The sequence below is a fragment of the Pristis pectinata genome, chromosome 7, assembly GCF_009764475.1.
Source record: "Pristis pectinata isolate sPriPec2 chromosome 7, sPriPec2.1.pri, whole genome shotgun sequence".
In the NCBI taxonomy this organism is placed as follows: domain Eukaryota; kingdom Metazoa; phylum Chordata; class Chondrichthyes; order Rhinopristiformes; family Pristidae; genus Pristis; species Pristis pectinata.
The window spans coordinates 38,307,923-38,322,930 of record NC_067411.1 but is presented as its reverse complement, the minus strand read 5'-3'; positions in this window follow the sequence as shown (position 1 = coordinate 38,322,930).

Below are 15,008 nucleotides of genomic sequence, written 5' to 3'. Positions count from 1 at the left end.
GTCCCAGGGAGAAGGGAGCCCAGAGGGTGCGAGTAATGTCCCATCGCCACCATCGGGGTGTTGTAGCAGTTGGATGGAGAGATCTGTGAGCCCACCTGAGGGACATTCCCAATCAAGTGATCACACAATGACCCCCAGCACTGCAATTTTGTACCTTAATCAATTTGCCTTGTTAAAAAACCTGCAGGTTTTGACCCATTAGACACCAGTGTGACCAAATGTGTTTAACTGTGTGTCTTTGGGTCTGTTTGCTCTCACTGATTTTCCATTTATTGACCTAGGTGAAACACTTTGCCACAAAAAAACATTTAAAAATAGATGAAAAATCAAATAAACTGAAAATCTTAATTCTGATGTGATATTCCTGTAGTTAACACAATGTATAGGTTTACATTTGAGGGTTGATTTGCTGATGCATTAAAGTGAAGGTTAATTTCCTTTCACATCTGATATATGAAGCATTAATGATTTTGTTGTATCACTGGATCCTGTCTGTCTTCAACCTGCTGCCTTCCATAAACTGAGATTGGCAGGGGGCAAAACAAGCTCTGTGCATGAGCAATGTTGTTGGATTCAAGGAAAATTAAAATCAAGACGATTTACTTAAGGGATAATTAAAAGAGGAACTCTTTTTCACTTGCTTTCCACAAGCTATATTCTGTGCTTTGTGACATGCACTGGCAACAGACTGTTCAATTAGTGTGCAATATACTGCAAGAATACCTCTCATTTTCTACAATTGTGTAGCCCTTCATGTTTAACCGTTCAGTTTGGCGCTTGATGCCTGCCCTTAATCACTGGAGGAATAGTCAATCCAAATGAGATTATAGCAGTCGCAAGGCAAGTGGAGAACTGTTTAGAATAACAGGGCAGCTTTGTAAACCAGAATGTGATATCTCACTGTGCATTTGATACATTTTAGTTTTAATTATTATTAAATTAATTTTATTCTTGTGGTTTGGAAGCTGCTTAATAATATTTTGCGATGTTGTGTTTTGAATGCACAATGCAAATATTGACTGAATTTATTTTCTTGCTAATTATGCTCCTGTAAGTTTGTGAAGCACTGTACTGAAGTGGGCGGTTGGGGAGAGGGGCATCCAAGGTAAGGGTCAGATCATGTTTATGTACAAAGCCTTTGCAGAGGCACAGCTTCTTCCATTGCAGGACCTTCAGACCAGAATTAATGATAGCCTGCTTTACAGTTCACCTTCCCATCCTGTATGCAACTAGCAAAGCCTTTTCATTGGTGGACACAATGGTGTAAGTTTCCTCTGTTACAGTTGAGAGCCGTACTGGCAGTCAGAAGGTCTCCCAGTTCTCAAAATAGACGATAACCTTACTTATTTTTAATTCAGAATTAAGTTATTAATAATGTTATTTAATTTAAAAAGTATGTTCCTGCTTAAGAGAGGATATAGACAATATTTACTGTATTGGTCCCAGGACTGAGGGACTTCAGTTGTGTGTACAGAATTGAGAAGTTCGCTGAAGTGTTCAAAATCCAGGATATTCTGGATGAAGTGAATAAAGAGGAAGTGTTTTTTATTGGGAAAATGATTACGGATCAGAGGTGAGTTAAAGTGACTGGCAACAGAACCAAAAGAGAGATGAGGATAAATGTTTACTCACAACTAGTAGTTTTGTTCTGGAATTCACTGCCTAAAGTGTAGTGGAAACTGATTTAATTATAGCATTCAAAATTAGCAGGGGGTAGAATGGGCTCCTTCTATACTGTAACCATTCAATGATTTCATTCAATGTTATGACAAAGTGAAAGCTTTTGGTTGAACTAGCCAAAGAGTCTACCAATGTACAAAATGCCTGAATTTCACTTTGGGAATACTCAAATAAAGATGAATATAGAATGACATACATGCATTGCAAACTGACAGCTCTAAATTAAATGTATTTATTGTTAAATAATTTTAAAACAATAATTCTACAGCCTTGTGGTCAGTGATACTTTCAACTAAGTATGTATTTTGTGTAATATGCTAAATGATATTTGATCATCTGTAACTATTTATACTGGATGTTGTAAATGAATGTGGAAATAAAGAAAAGGGAGTTAAGTTTCTCTACCTTTATTATTGACCAGCTTTTTACTGTTGTCCTCTTTCAGGGTTTTCTGGGTTGTTTGTCATTCCCTAACCAATCAAGTACGTAGGCTCACTCGGATCAGTGAGCTAATGCTGGTCTTGATCCAGGCTGCCATAATGAAGAGAACAGACCAATAACGGAAACAGATAAGGCTAGAAATACTCAGCAGGTCAGGCTGCGTCTGTAGGAAGAGAAACAGCATCAATGTTTCATGTTGAAGACTCTGTGTCAGAACTGGGAAGGAGACGAAAGAAGCTCGTTAACCTGCAGGGAGAGTAGGGGAGGGGGGATGTCTCTCATTAGGTAAAACAGGAGTGACCATGGGGATAGGTTGTAAACAAAGTTATCTAGTCAATGAGTGAATGGGAGCAGTTAGAGAGTGAGAACATAGACAAAAGAACATAGACAGAATAATGTAGGAGTTGTGAAATGTGGAGCAGGAAGTCATGCCCGGCAGGTCAGGCTGGACATGTCTACCACTCCCAGAGGGGAAACAAAGAAAAGAATAAACAAGATGAGCCAATATTACAGATCAGGTTCACAATTCCTTGCACTTCTAAATGAAATTGGTCGTTCTTCAGTTGGCTCCTCTTTGTGGGTTGAGATTTGAGGTAAACAGCACTGTGGTTAAGTGCTGGCATAGTATCTAGAGGACTGGACCACTGAGAAAGGAGTTTGAATCTAACCATGTCATTTGGAGATCTTAAACTCAAGTAGTTAACCAAATCTGGAAAAGCCAAAGCTAGTATCAGGAGTGATGACCCTAAAACTACTGGATTGTTGTAAAAACCCACCTAGTTCACTCATATCCTTCATCCTTACTAAGTCTGGTTATATGTGACTCCAGGTAAACAGTGTGGTTGACTGAAAATTGCCTCAATTAGAGATGACTATTGAATGTTGGCTTTGCCAGGCTGTTCACGTGGTTTGAGTGAATAAAATGAACAGATACGTTGGTGATGGGGCTGGATGGGAACTATAGAGTTTTATTTCTCAAAGATTTTCAATACTTTCAATTTTGTCTAAACTCTTCTCTGGTAGGTCAGTAGTGGGCTTTCTATTATGGTGCAGAGACATATAAGCCATGAGAACCCTAGTTTTTGTCTTCGGTCTATGTTGGGTTGCAGTAGAAGATGCAACAATCAGCATCCCAGAGGAATGAAAATCAGCCAGGTTCCTTGCTTTGAAGTGCAGTTTCCTCAGTTAGCCATGCCTGCCTGATCTTTGAGTAAGAACAGGGACATCTTTGAGCCTGATGGCTATAATTGTGTAAATGACAGGAAAACATCACCCTCTGTGCATTTGCCATTGGCCAGGAGCTCGAGCTCCTAAACCCATTCCTACTCTCTAGAGTCATTGGATTACAGAATCAGCACATATTTTGCAAATATTGAGGAATGAAATAAATTTATATTCTTCACTTTAATTAAATGGAAATTCAGATTACAGTAGTGTTAACTAAAGAGTTTTAAAAATTTTATAAACTAAGCTATTTCTCCTTTTGTCCTTTTGGAGCTTTCTTGTATTCATTTAAATAAACTCACAGTAATCAAGGCTCTGATTGGCTACAATTTCACCAGTTTGCGATTTATTGAAACATTTTGCAGATTGAGATGTGGTTGCGAAGTCCTGATAAGTCTCATTCACATTGCACAATTACCCCACACATTGAGAGAAAGACTGTTAGTTTTGATGCAAAGTCTTGAGGACAGACAGTGTCTTTTTTTATATAATTGAGATATTAGACATTGAACTCCTGCCTTCATTTGAACATAACCTCCATTTAGCCATGCTTTATGCTCCGCAATTCTCTCTTTATATCATCTAAGGCACATTTTATAATCCACTTTAATCTCTGGGTCCTGTAAAACATTTTAATGTTTAACCACGTTAAAGGAGCCAATGTTGTTCTTCAAGCAAGACTCAATAAGAAGGTGATTCTAATGGCAGTTTGTTAAGGCAGGTCTTTTAATTACATGAGCTGACTTTACCACACAGCTTCTCTTGTGGCAATGACTTGGTTTTTGTGTCTTGTGAACATTTGAGATTGCTTGTTTCCAGTAACACAGGCGGCCATGATCCATATAAAACCAAGGACTGATGTTGGTGTGGCCACATTGTGGCATAATATGTAAAACAAATCCAATTGCTTTGTGACAATGAGGTGCAATGTAAGCTTGAGGAAAAACACCTCATCTCTCTGAGCACGTTGCAGGAGTTAGTATTGAATCCTCTGGCTTTAAGTAATTCATTATTTCTTTCTGCCTGCATCAGAACTGGTCATTTCTGCCTGATATCATTTTGGTTCAATTTTTCTCTTTCTATTAGTATCATCTGGCCTGCTGGGCATGTTCCAAAGCCAATATTGTGAACAACGAAGCATATAGGTCTCTACCTGTCACTTTAAGTCATTTGGTCTCACCCTATCAGAGATATTCTCTTTGTTCTACCCATCCCTCCCTTATCTTCTCTGCCACTGAAAACTAACTTGTTTTCTCTGGTTCCCAGCTCTGACGAAGGGTCTTTGACCTGAAACTTGAACTGCTTTTCTTTCCACAGTAGCTGCTTTGCCCACTGAATTTTTTGTTTTTATTTCAGATTTCCAGCATCTGCAGCATTTTTTAGACTTTCAAATCTAATGGCTGGTGGTTCTGCAGTGTCAGATGAAAGAAGTATGAAAGCAGGACTTAATCTATAATGTTAAGCAAGTAATAACCAGGACAATGCCACCAAAGCTAAACCTGGTGAAAACTAGCTACAGAAGAGACAAGGCAAGGGGATTAGGGGAAGTACAATGGAACCTATTTATAGTGTCAGAGACTCATTAGTTGGTGTGAAGGTTGACCTAAGAGGGTTTCAAATAACCAGTTGGGAGAGACATAGCTTCTTACGGAGTTAGAATTTAAGGTCAGGGTTGTGAGGCAGTCTCGGTCATCTGGTACACTCTCCTAAAATCTGATTCAAATGATTTGATAGGAAATCTGTAAAAATGTTCAGGGAGAAGCAAATCTAGGGGACAGAAATATAAAATAATCCCTAATAGGCAATTCCTGTGGAATTTCTTTACTCAGGGATTGGTGAGAATATGGAACTTTCTCCTACAGGGAGGGATCAAATAATGTCAATGGATTAAGGGGCAGCTGAAGCAGAAAGGAATAGGGGAATACAATGATAGGGTGAGATGAAACAGAGTGGGAGGAGCTTTGCATGGAGCATGTAGCCTGTGGCATAGCTGTAGACAACATAGGTAATGGATTGACATACTTTGGCATTCTTTGTAATCCAACTGGAGGGCAAATTAAGTTTAGTTTATTGTTATATACACCAGGGTGCAATGAAATTCCTTGTTGACATGAAGTTCACAGAGTAAACAGTCTACAAACAGTAATAATAAATACAATAAATACAGCAATGAACCCAAAAGAATGGAATGGTGCAATGTATAGTAGTGCAAACTGAGGTAGTGCAAAAAGAAATGCAAAAGTGGCAATAAGGGAAGAGGTAAAATTAAGGGTTTGGGAAGGGGATGTGATAGTGGTGATTGGTTCAGAAGTCTGATAGCAGAGAGGAAGAAGCTGATCTTGAGTCTGGTCGTCCAGGATTTCAAGCTCCTGTATCTTCTCCTGGAAGGTAGAAGAGGGAAAAGGGAATGGCCAGGGTGCCAGGCAGGCATCCTTGATGATTCAGTTAGCCATCCCAAAGCAACATGAAGATGGACAGGATGGAAGGAAGAGACGAGCCTGTGACGGACTGGGCAGTGTTTACCACTCTCTGCAGGGTCCATTGGTCCAGAGCAGGGCAGTCGCTGTACCAGGCTGAGATGCAACCCGTCAGGATACTTGCTATAGTGTATCTGTAGAAGTTTGAGAGAATCCTCATGGACAAGCCAAATCTTCTCAAACTGCTAAGAAAGTACATACACTGATGTACTTTCTTGATCACTGCATCAGTATGGAGGGACCAGGAGAGGTTGCTGCTGATATGGATGTCTAGGAACTTGAAGCTGTCAATCATCTCTGAGGCAGCTCCGTTAATGAAGTCAGGGTTGTATTCATCCCGCAGCTAAACTTCCTAATTTCATGTGCCTCAGTCACTTGTTACTGGTCAGTGATGCTCTGGGTCCCTATACATCTACTCCAGGACAACAGCAAAATAATGTGGATTGTGGAAGTATGAGATAAAACCAGAACAATTTTGAAATACTCAACATGTCAGACAGCATCAGTGAATAGAGAAACTGAGTTAACACTTCAGGTTAATTAATTCTTTACTGCTATCAACCTGAAAAACTAAATCTTTTTATCTCTCTTTACAGATGCTGCTTGTCCTCATGATTCTTTCTAATTATCCAAGTTGGGGACTTTTGATTGGGAGAGTGAACGAATAATAATTGCTTCTATGAGGCACAATGACAACTTTCTTTGCACAGGAGTTGACAGAAGGTGTCCTTCACAGATCCATAGCACAGTAATGCTTCCTTCTATGAGGGAAGAGTGGAGAACACTTATGCCAGCAGGGTGATAGTCATTCCAGAACTATAATTGTCTTATAGGAAAATAAAGACTTGTATTTCTACAGCAACTATAGCAACCTCATCAAGTACTAAAGCACTCTTCAGCCAAAGAAAAATTGCTTGTAATTTTGAAAATCTGGATTCAATGTGTCCGTAGAAAGCTCCCATCAACAGGAAAATGATAATGACCAGATAATCTGTTCTAGTGATGTTTTTTGAAGTGTAAATTTAGACCAGCACGCTGCGGGCAATGCTGAGCTTCTCTGAGATAATGGCCTCTTTTACATCCACCCAAGAGGGCAACTGGGGCCGTGGTTTAATATTGCATCCAAAACACAGGAGTCTCTGATAGTGTATTGTACCTCAACACTGCACTGAGAGTATGGTGCTGTTCCTTGTGTTCTAGTCACTGGAGTGGGACTTGATTGCAGTCTCCTAACTAAGACAAGAGTGCTACCTACTGCAACATTTTGATTAGTTCAATATGTTTGTAGTACTTAAATTTGAGGAATAGTGTGTGAATACTCTATGGCACATGACTGCTTATTTGTTCTTCACATGAAGGACATCCAAGAACCACCATCAGTTCCAAAACAAAAAGCAAAGCAGACCTTAGAATAGCTGGGGTCTCATACAAGATCTATTGGCAACTGTGGTTAAACAAAAGATCAGCTTGCCTTTAAATTGGAAACCAATTGCCTGATCTTGTAAACAGTAATGACTGCTGTGCTCACATGAATGGAAATTAGATGAGTAAATCATAGAACTCAATTGAATAATGGATTTCTTAATTGATATTATTTAATACAAACTGGAAAGACAAACAACCTTATCTTCTTCTTCCATATTTCTCATTGTCGCCTCTAATCACTTTGCAGCTTACTTCCAACAGGTTCCATTGTGAACTGCCATTAGTCTGAGAGAAATGAACACAATGTCATGTTAAATGATAATAAATCAAAGTAAACAACAATACAATAAATCAAACAAGCCAGCACTGTCAGCAAACATGCCCACTAATTCATTGATCTCTTTGATATAATAAATAGCCTAATAAATAGAAGAGGATTTATTTGCACCAAAATACACCGATGAAGTTCCTTCCATAGGGACACATTGAAGGAAACACTGAGAATGATGGTGTAGCTCATGGTCAGTTCAGCAAAGGTCAACTAAGAGTCAACAACTGATTGCTCAGATCATAGCCTTAGGAGTCCTTTCTGTACTTTGTGTACATATAAGGTGCAGGCGTTGGGGAGGTCCCATTGGTAAGCAGCATAGAAGATTTTGAGGAACTTGCAGTGAAGTGCTGCTGAGTGAGGTTTTTGCAACTCGATGCTTACCAAAATAAGGTTTGGAAATCAAACCCCTTTAAAGGACCATAATGCCGAATATTAGAATGGAAGAAGGCCGTTAGGATTCTTGTGTCTTTTCTGCCAGTGTGTGGTTCTGGTGTGACGAGTACCTTAATTCTGTCTCACTACCTCAGTTACTTACTTAACATAACTCCATCAGTCCCATTTCCAACGTTGTCAATTGACCCATGGTTTCAACAGCTTTTTCGGGTTATGAATTCCATGTTTCCAGTGCCCTCTGTGTGAAGACAGAGTGGATAGTAGGGAAAGTTTCCCCTTTGCAGGGGTGTTGCCAACTAGAGGACATAGGTTTAGGGTAAGGAAGAAAAGGTTTAGAGAGGATCTGATGAAGAATTTTTCCATCCAGAGGTAGTTGGTATCTGAAACGCACTGCCTGAGTGGGTGATGGAAGTGTTAAGTCTGATAACATTTAAGAAGTGTCTAGATGAGCACTTGATTTGTCAAGGCATAGAAGGCTATGAACAAAGTGCTGGTAGAAGGGATTATTGACAATGGGAGATTGATAGTCAGCATGGACATAGTAGGCCGAAGGCCTGTGTCTGTGCTGTGCTTTATGACTGTGTGTTTTCTGACACTCCTTTAGAGATGTCCTGGTATTTCAAAGCAATGAGAGAAGTGTAATTTGCATTTTCAATGACTTTTGGGTGTGAGACCAGTAGTAACAGAATGGGTTTTATTCAGTCTGTACCTCCTTTATGTGGCATAGTCTTCAATCAAATTCTCACAACTGTTCATTTGTGTGTGAGAGAGAGAAAGAGAAAACGAGAGAGAACTGTGCATGAAAAAAATTCATATTAACCCTTGAAACATTACTAATTTTACTTGAGACTTCAGGCGATCCTTAGTGTAAGCTGGACTTGAAACTCAATGAAGCAGGGTTTTGACCCAAAACATTGACAATTCCTTTATCCCCACAAATGTTGCTTGACCCACTGAGTTCCTCCAGCAGACTGTTTGATGCTCCAGATTCCATCATCTGCAGTCTCTTGTGTCTCCAGTGGACTTGAAGCTGCCTGAGGCAGTAGATCAAAAGTTGAGACCACCACTCACTGGGATTCTGACACTGCTGTTGCTCCAGAATCCGAGTGAACTTTCTATGCACCTTGTCGTTCCATTCCCACCTCCCCATTCCCACACCTCATCCTTGGAAACTGGCCGTGCTGGGGATAAAGAGACGGTCAAACTTAAGCAAGGGACTTGCATGATTTTCTCCTGCACAGATCTTGCCAAATGTAGTATTAATAAGAAGGTGACAGGAGGGTTACCAACTATTTTGAAAAGCTGATAAATGCATTTCACTCCAGTAATGATTTGGAATTGGAATTGGTTTATTATTGTCACTTGTACCGAGGTACAGTGAAAAACTTGTCTTGCATACTGTTCATACTGATCAATTCATTACACAGTGCATTGAGGTAGTACAGGGTAAAACAATATGGAATGCAGAATAAAGTGTAAAAGCTACAGAGAAAATGGAGTGCAGGTAGACAATAAAGTGCAAGGTCATAACAAGGTCGACTGTGAGGTCAAGACTCTATCTTATTGTACTAGGGAGCCGTTCAATAGTCAGTGGGATAGAAGCTGTCCTTGATTCTGGTGGTCAGCTTTGGGGATGAATCCCAAAACTTGGTGGAATTTATATTTTATATATTATTTACTGTATTATTATATTACATATTAAATACATATAAATACAAATATATAAATAAGTATATATAACATAACAACTAATAATATTAGTTGCTACATTTTTGTGTATTTAGGTCTTGTGAATGTCTGGAGAGCAGGGGTTGAGAGAAAGAAACAAACACAAGAGAATACAGTTGCTGGAATCTGGAGCAAAATACAAACTGCTGGAAGGACTCAGCAGGACAGACAGCATCTGCGGAGGGAAATGGACAGTCAACGTTTCAGGTCGAGACCCTTCATCTGGACTGAAAGATAGAGGGGAGATAAGCCAGTACAAAGAGGCGAGGGGAAGGGTTGAGGCCAGAGCTGACAAACAATAGGTAGATCCAGGTGAGAAGGGTGATAGGCAGATGGAGGACGGAAGAGGTGAAATTGTGACAGAAGCTGGGAGGTGATAGATGGAGGCAATCCCTCCACAGATGCTGCCTGACCCGCTGAGTTCCTCCAGCAGTTTGTGTTTTGAAGGAAACAAACAGTTCATTTCCTTCACCTCACAGCCTGTTTTTGTAGTTCACTTAAAAGCTTCTTGATTCCTTATGGGGTGCTGTGATGTGAAGCTTGGTCAATTTTACATGTGAAAGCCACAAACTGACTTTACACTACAGTGGCCTGATCCTATTAATGGTAGTTTTATTTTGACATGAATGTGTTCATGCTGCAGGTTTAGCTACACCATCTCTGCAATGTTCTCTTGGCCTATCACCCTCTGATATCCCTTCATTTTTTCAATGCTGGCTTTTTCATTATCTCCAAATTTCATTCTTCCACCTCCAGATGCAAAGATCCTAAGCTCTGGAATTCCCTCTCTAAATTAGTAAATTGGTTCATTATTGTCACATCTACCAAGGTACAGTGAAAAACCTGTCTTGCATATCGTTCATACAGATCAATTCATCACACCAGTACATTGAGGTAGTGCAAGGGAAAACAATGACAGAGTGCAGAATCAAGCGCTACAGTTACAGAGAAAGTGCAGTGCAGGTAGACAATAAGATGCAAGGCCATAACAAGGTAGATTGTGAGGTCAAGAGTCCATCTTATCCTACAAGGGGATCATTCAATAGTCTTATAATAGCAGGATAGAGCCTGGTGGTATGTGCTTTCAGGCTTTTGTATCTTCTGCCCAATGGGAGGGGGGAGAAGAGAGGATGTCCGGGGTGGGTGGGGTCTTTGATTATGCTGGCCACTTTACCGAGGCAACAAGAAGTGTAGACAGTCCATGGAGGGGAGGCTGGTTTTCATGTCCACAACTCTCTGAAGTTTCTTGCGGTCACAGGCAGAGCAGTTGCCATACCGAGCCACATTGAATCCGGATAGGATGCTTTCTATGGTGCATCAATAAAAATTGGTGAGTGTCAAAGAGGACATGCCAATAGTATCCATGTGGTTGGACCAGGACAGACTATTGGTGATGTTCACTCCTAGGAACTTGAAGCTCTCAACCCTCTTGACCTCAGCACTATTGATGTAAATAGGAGCATGTGCAACACCCCCTTCCTGAAGTCAATGACCAGCTCTTTTGTTTTGCTGACATGAGGGGAAGGTTATTGTCACAACACCATGTCACTAGGCTCTCTATCTCCTTCCTGTACTCCAACTCATCACTATTTGAGATACGTCCACTACGGTGGTATCCTCTGCAAACTTGTAGATGGAGTTAGAGCTGAATCTGGTCATGCAGTCATGAGTGTTTCAGGAGTAGAGGGCTGAGGACATAGCCTTGTGGGGCACCAGTGTTGCTGCCTATCCTCACTGATTGCGGTCTGTTGGTCAGGAAGTCAAGAATCCAGTTGCGAAGGGAGATGTTGAGTCCCAGTTCTAGGAGTTTGAAGCTGAGTTTCCTTGGAATTATAATATTGAAGGCGGAGCTGTAGCCAATAAACAATGGTCTAACGTAGGTGCCTTTACTGTCCAGATGCTCCAGGGCTGAACGTAGGTAAACCTTTCTGTGTATCCACATCTCTCTTCTCCTGTAAGGTGATCCTTAAAACCTAATGTTTTAGCCAACCTTTGCCCTGCCCTGAAATTTTCTTATGAGGCTCAGCATCAAATTTTGTCTGATTAACCTGTGAAGCTTTCTGGAACATTGTAGAATATTTACGGTGCTATGTAATGGAAACATTCATTGTACTTTATCACATATTTAAATGTACAACATCATAATCACAAAATGTAAGCGGATGCTGTTTAATTATTTATTATTGATAGATGTTTTGGCCCGTGCTGGTACACTTCTTAAGAGAGTTATACTAACAACTACTTTTCTATTTATTTAATTCAACTTATTTTATTCATTTTTTTTGCATTTAACCTTTACTTTAATCAAGTGCCTCAAGAGAAAAACTGCTCATGTATTTTCATTAGCTTTTGTTGGAGGGCATTAGATGTGTAGAAAGAACTACTACCAAATCAGTTCTTGCTGCACTGATTCTCCAACTCTTTGTCAATAAACTGGCTTGAACTGGAACTCAAGGCACAAAGGATTAGGATAAACAGAGATGATTTAAATACTCTATGGGACACAATAGTTCTTATGCTTTTGGGAAAAAGGTACTATAACTAAAGGGCTTTTTCTTTCTCTAGTTTCATTTATTAAAGTGAACATTAGTATTCTCTATTAATATTAAATATTATGAGCTGGATATTTCTTTAATCAGTAGGTTAGAAGCAGGGTCGTTCTTCAGTCTAAAAATGTGAATCTGCTGCTAACTCACAGCTTTCTCCTCCAGGGGCTCTCAACACAGTTGAAGATACTGGATTTATGGAGTATAATAGAATGGATTGCATTGACGGGACCCTTTGTAATATTTCCCTGTTCAGGAAGGAATCATAAAAAATTTAAATGAGAACAGTAAACTGCAGTGACAGGGATTCCTCACGCATTACCTACAATGTAAAAATTAAACTGATAGCCCTAATGTTTATTTATTTTTATGTAGAACTACGTAATTTACAGAAAGCCACTCAGCCCAGTTTAAGGAATGTGGGCATTGCTGTAAATTATGTAGTTCTATATAAAAAGAAAATTAAAATGAAACCCAAATCCAAAATGAAAATAAAAAAAAAACTGCAGATGCTAAATATCTGAAATAAAATGCTGGAAAATACTAAGTTCAGTTTCTGGTCAATGGTGACCTCCCAGGGGGAGTTTATGATGGTAATACCACAGAATCGGATGGCATTGTCAGGATGGTTAGACTTTCTCTTGTTGGAGATGATCACTGTCTGGGTCTTGTATATGACATAAGTTACTTTCCTGAAGCACAGGCCTGAATGTTGTCCAGGCCAACCTGCATTTCCCTTGTATTCACTTAATGCCCGAGAAGGGTGGTGGTGAACTGCCTTCTCAAACTCCTGCAGTCCATGTGGCAAAGATGTTCTCACAGTAAGTTCAGGACTTGGACCCTGCAATAGTGAAAGAACAGCAATAGTTTTACTATGTCAGGATGGTGTGTTACTTGGAGAAGAAATTGGAGGTAGCAGTGTTCCCATGCATCTAATTCCCAGGTCTTTCCATGTTTAAAAATCTGGCTTTCAAGGAAGCCTTGGTGAGATGCTGTAGTGCATTTTGCAGATGGTCTTACCGCAGTGTGGCAGAGGGAGTGAATGTTTAATGAGTGGTAGCAATCATTACGTTCTCAGTGCTTGTGAGGAAGGTTTCATTGAATCCCTCTTTGTAATTTTCAAATACAACTTAGTTGAACACCCTAATTTTACATTGAAGTTTTAGCACAAAAACAGCCAACCTGATCTGTTGTCGGTTTTGTTTCCTCTCACCTGCTTCACTATTGGTATCCTCACAAGTGTAAACACCTTTCCTGCGTTACCCTACTGAGATCCTTAAAAAAGTTAAAGACCTAGGTTAGCGAGAGGTTGGCCAGGCTATGTCTTTATTCTTTGGAATGGAGGAGAATGAGGGGCGACCTTACAGAAGTGTTTAAAATTATGAGAAGCATAGACAAGATGGATGGTAAGAGTCTTTCCCCCGGGGTAGGGGAGTCCAAAACTAGAGGGCATAGGTTAAGGGTGAGAGGGGAAAGATCGTAAAGGGACCTGAGGGGCAACTTTTTCATGCAGAGCGTGGTGAGTATATGGAATGAGCTGCCAGAGGAAGTGGTTGAGGCAGGTACAATGGTATCATTTAAGAAGCATTTGGATAGGTACATGGAGGAGCGGAACTTAGAGGGATATGGGCCGAATGCAGGAAATTGGGACTAGCTGGGTGGGCACCGAGGTTGGCATGGACTGGCTAGGCCGAAGGGCCTGCATCCGTGTTGTATTGCTCAATGGCTCTATGACTCTATCACATCTCATTGTTTCTTTCCTCTAGAAAAGAGCCTTTTAATTTTATTGTAATACAATTACAATAATCACTAACTTTTTATTTTTTTCTGTCAGTTATGATCAGTAATTTATATGTAATGTGGTCCAATGATATTAATTAACCTGTTAGGTCAGGATGTTGCTTCTGAGCAGCAATGCTGTTTGGTTTTGAAATCAAGCTCCGAACATGCACTATTAGATGAAATAAGCAGTGATTGTAAAATAGTTGCACTGAATCACTCCTCTCCCATCAACCTTTACTCTTGTGTGTAATGTCACTGCAAACATTAAATAGTATTTGACTTACCTGCAGTGTGTTATTATATATTGTGTAGGAGATAAATTATTATTGGAACAATTATCTAATGAGTGAAATGCACTCTGAATAAGTCACAAACAAATCGTAAAATCACAATAAAAATATTCATTTGTTTGGTCGATAGTTGTTAGCAAATATGTTAATTATTTAAAGCATTTCTTGTGATGTGTTATGAAATGCACTTTTAGGGCATAACCATAAACAAAGCTAATAAATAGATGGCTCAAATGTACAATGATCAATCTCACAGTTAAAATGTTTTGTTGTTTGTAATTCACTGTGGTCTTTTTCATCCTTCATCCCTAAAGACCTCTGAGACTGTATGTTTTTATTCGCGGGGCATGCATAAATCACCTCTACAGCGGCCGTACGAAGGACCCTTCAAGGTGATCTGGCACAATGGATCTACGTGTGTCGTGGAGGTGGGTGGCCAGGAAGACACTTTTACAGTGGACCGCCTCAAACCGGCGCACTTGGACATTGAGCAACCAGTGAGGGTACCCGCACCGCGCCGGTGTGGCTGGCCACCCAAGCAAGCCACATGGACTGGGGCTCCACTCCACCGATGGACGTTTCTGGGAGGGGAGGGGGTGGTGTGGCGGCCCGCACACGTAGGACTTGAACCGCCATTGGGAGCCGTGGGTGGACGCGCAGTAGCGCGTCTTAAACTACCCGTTCTGGGTGG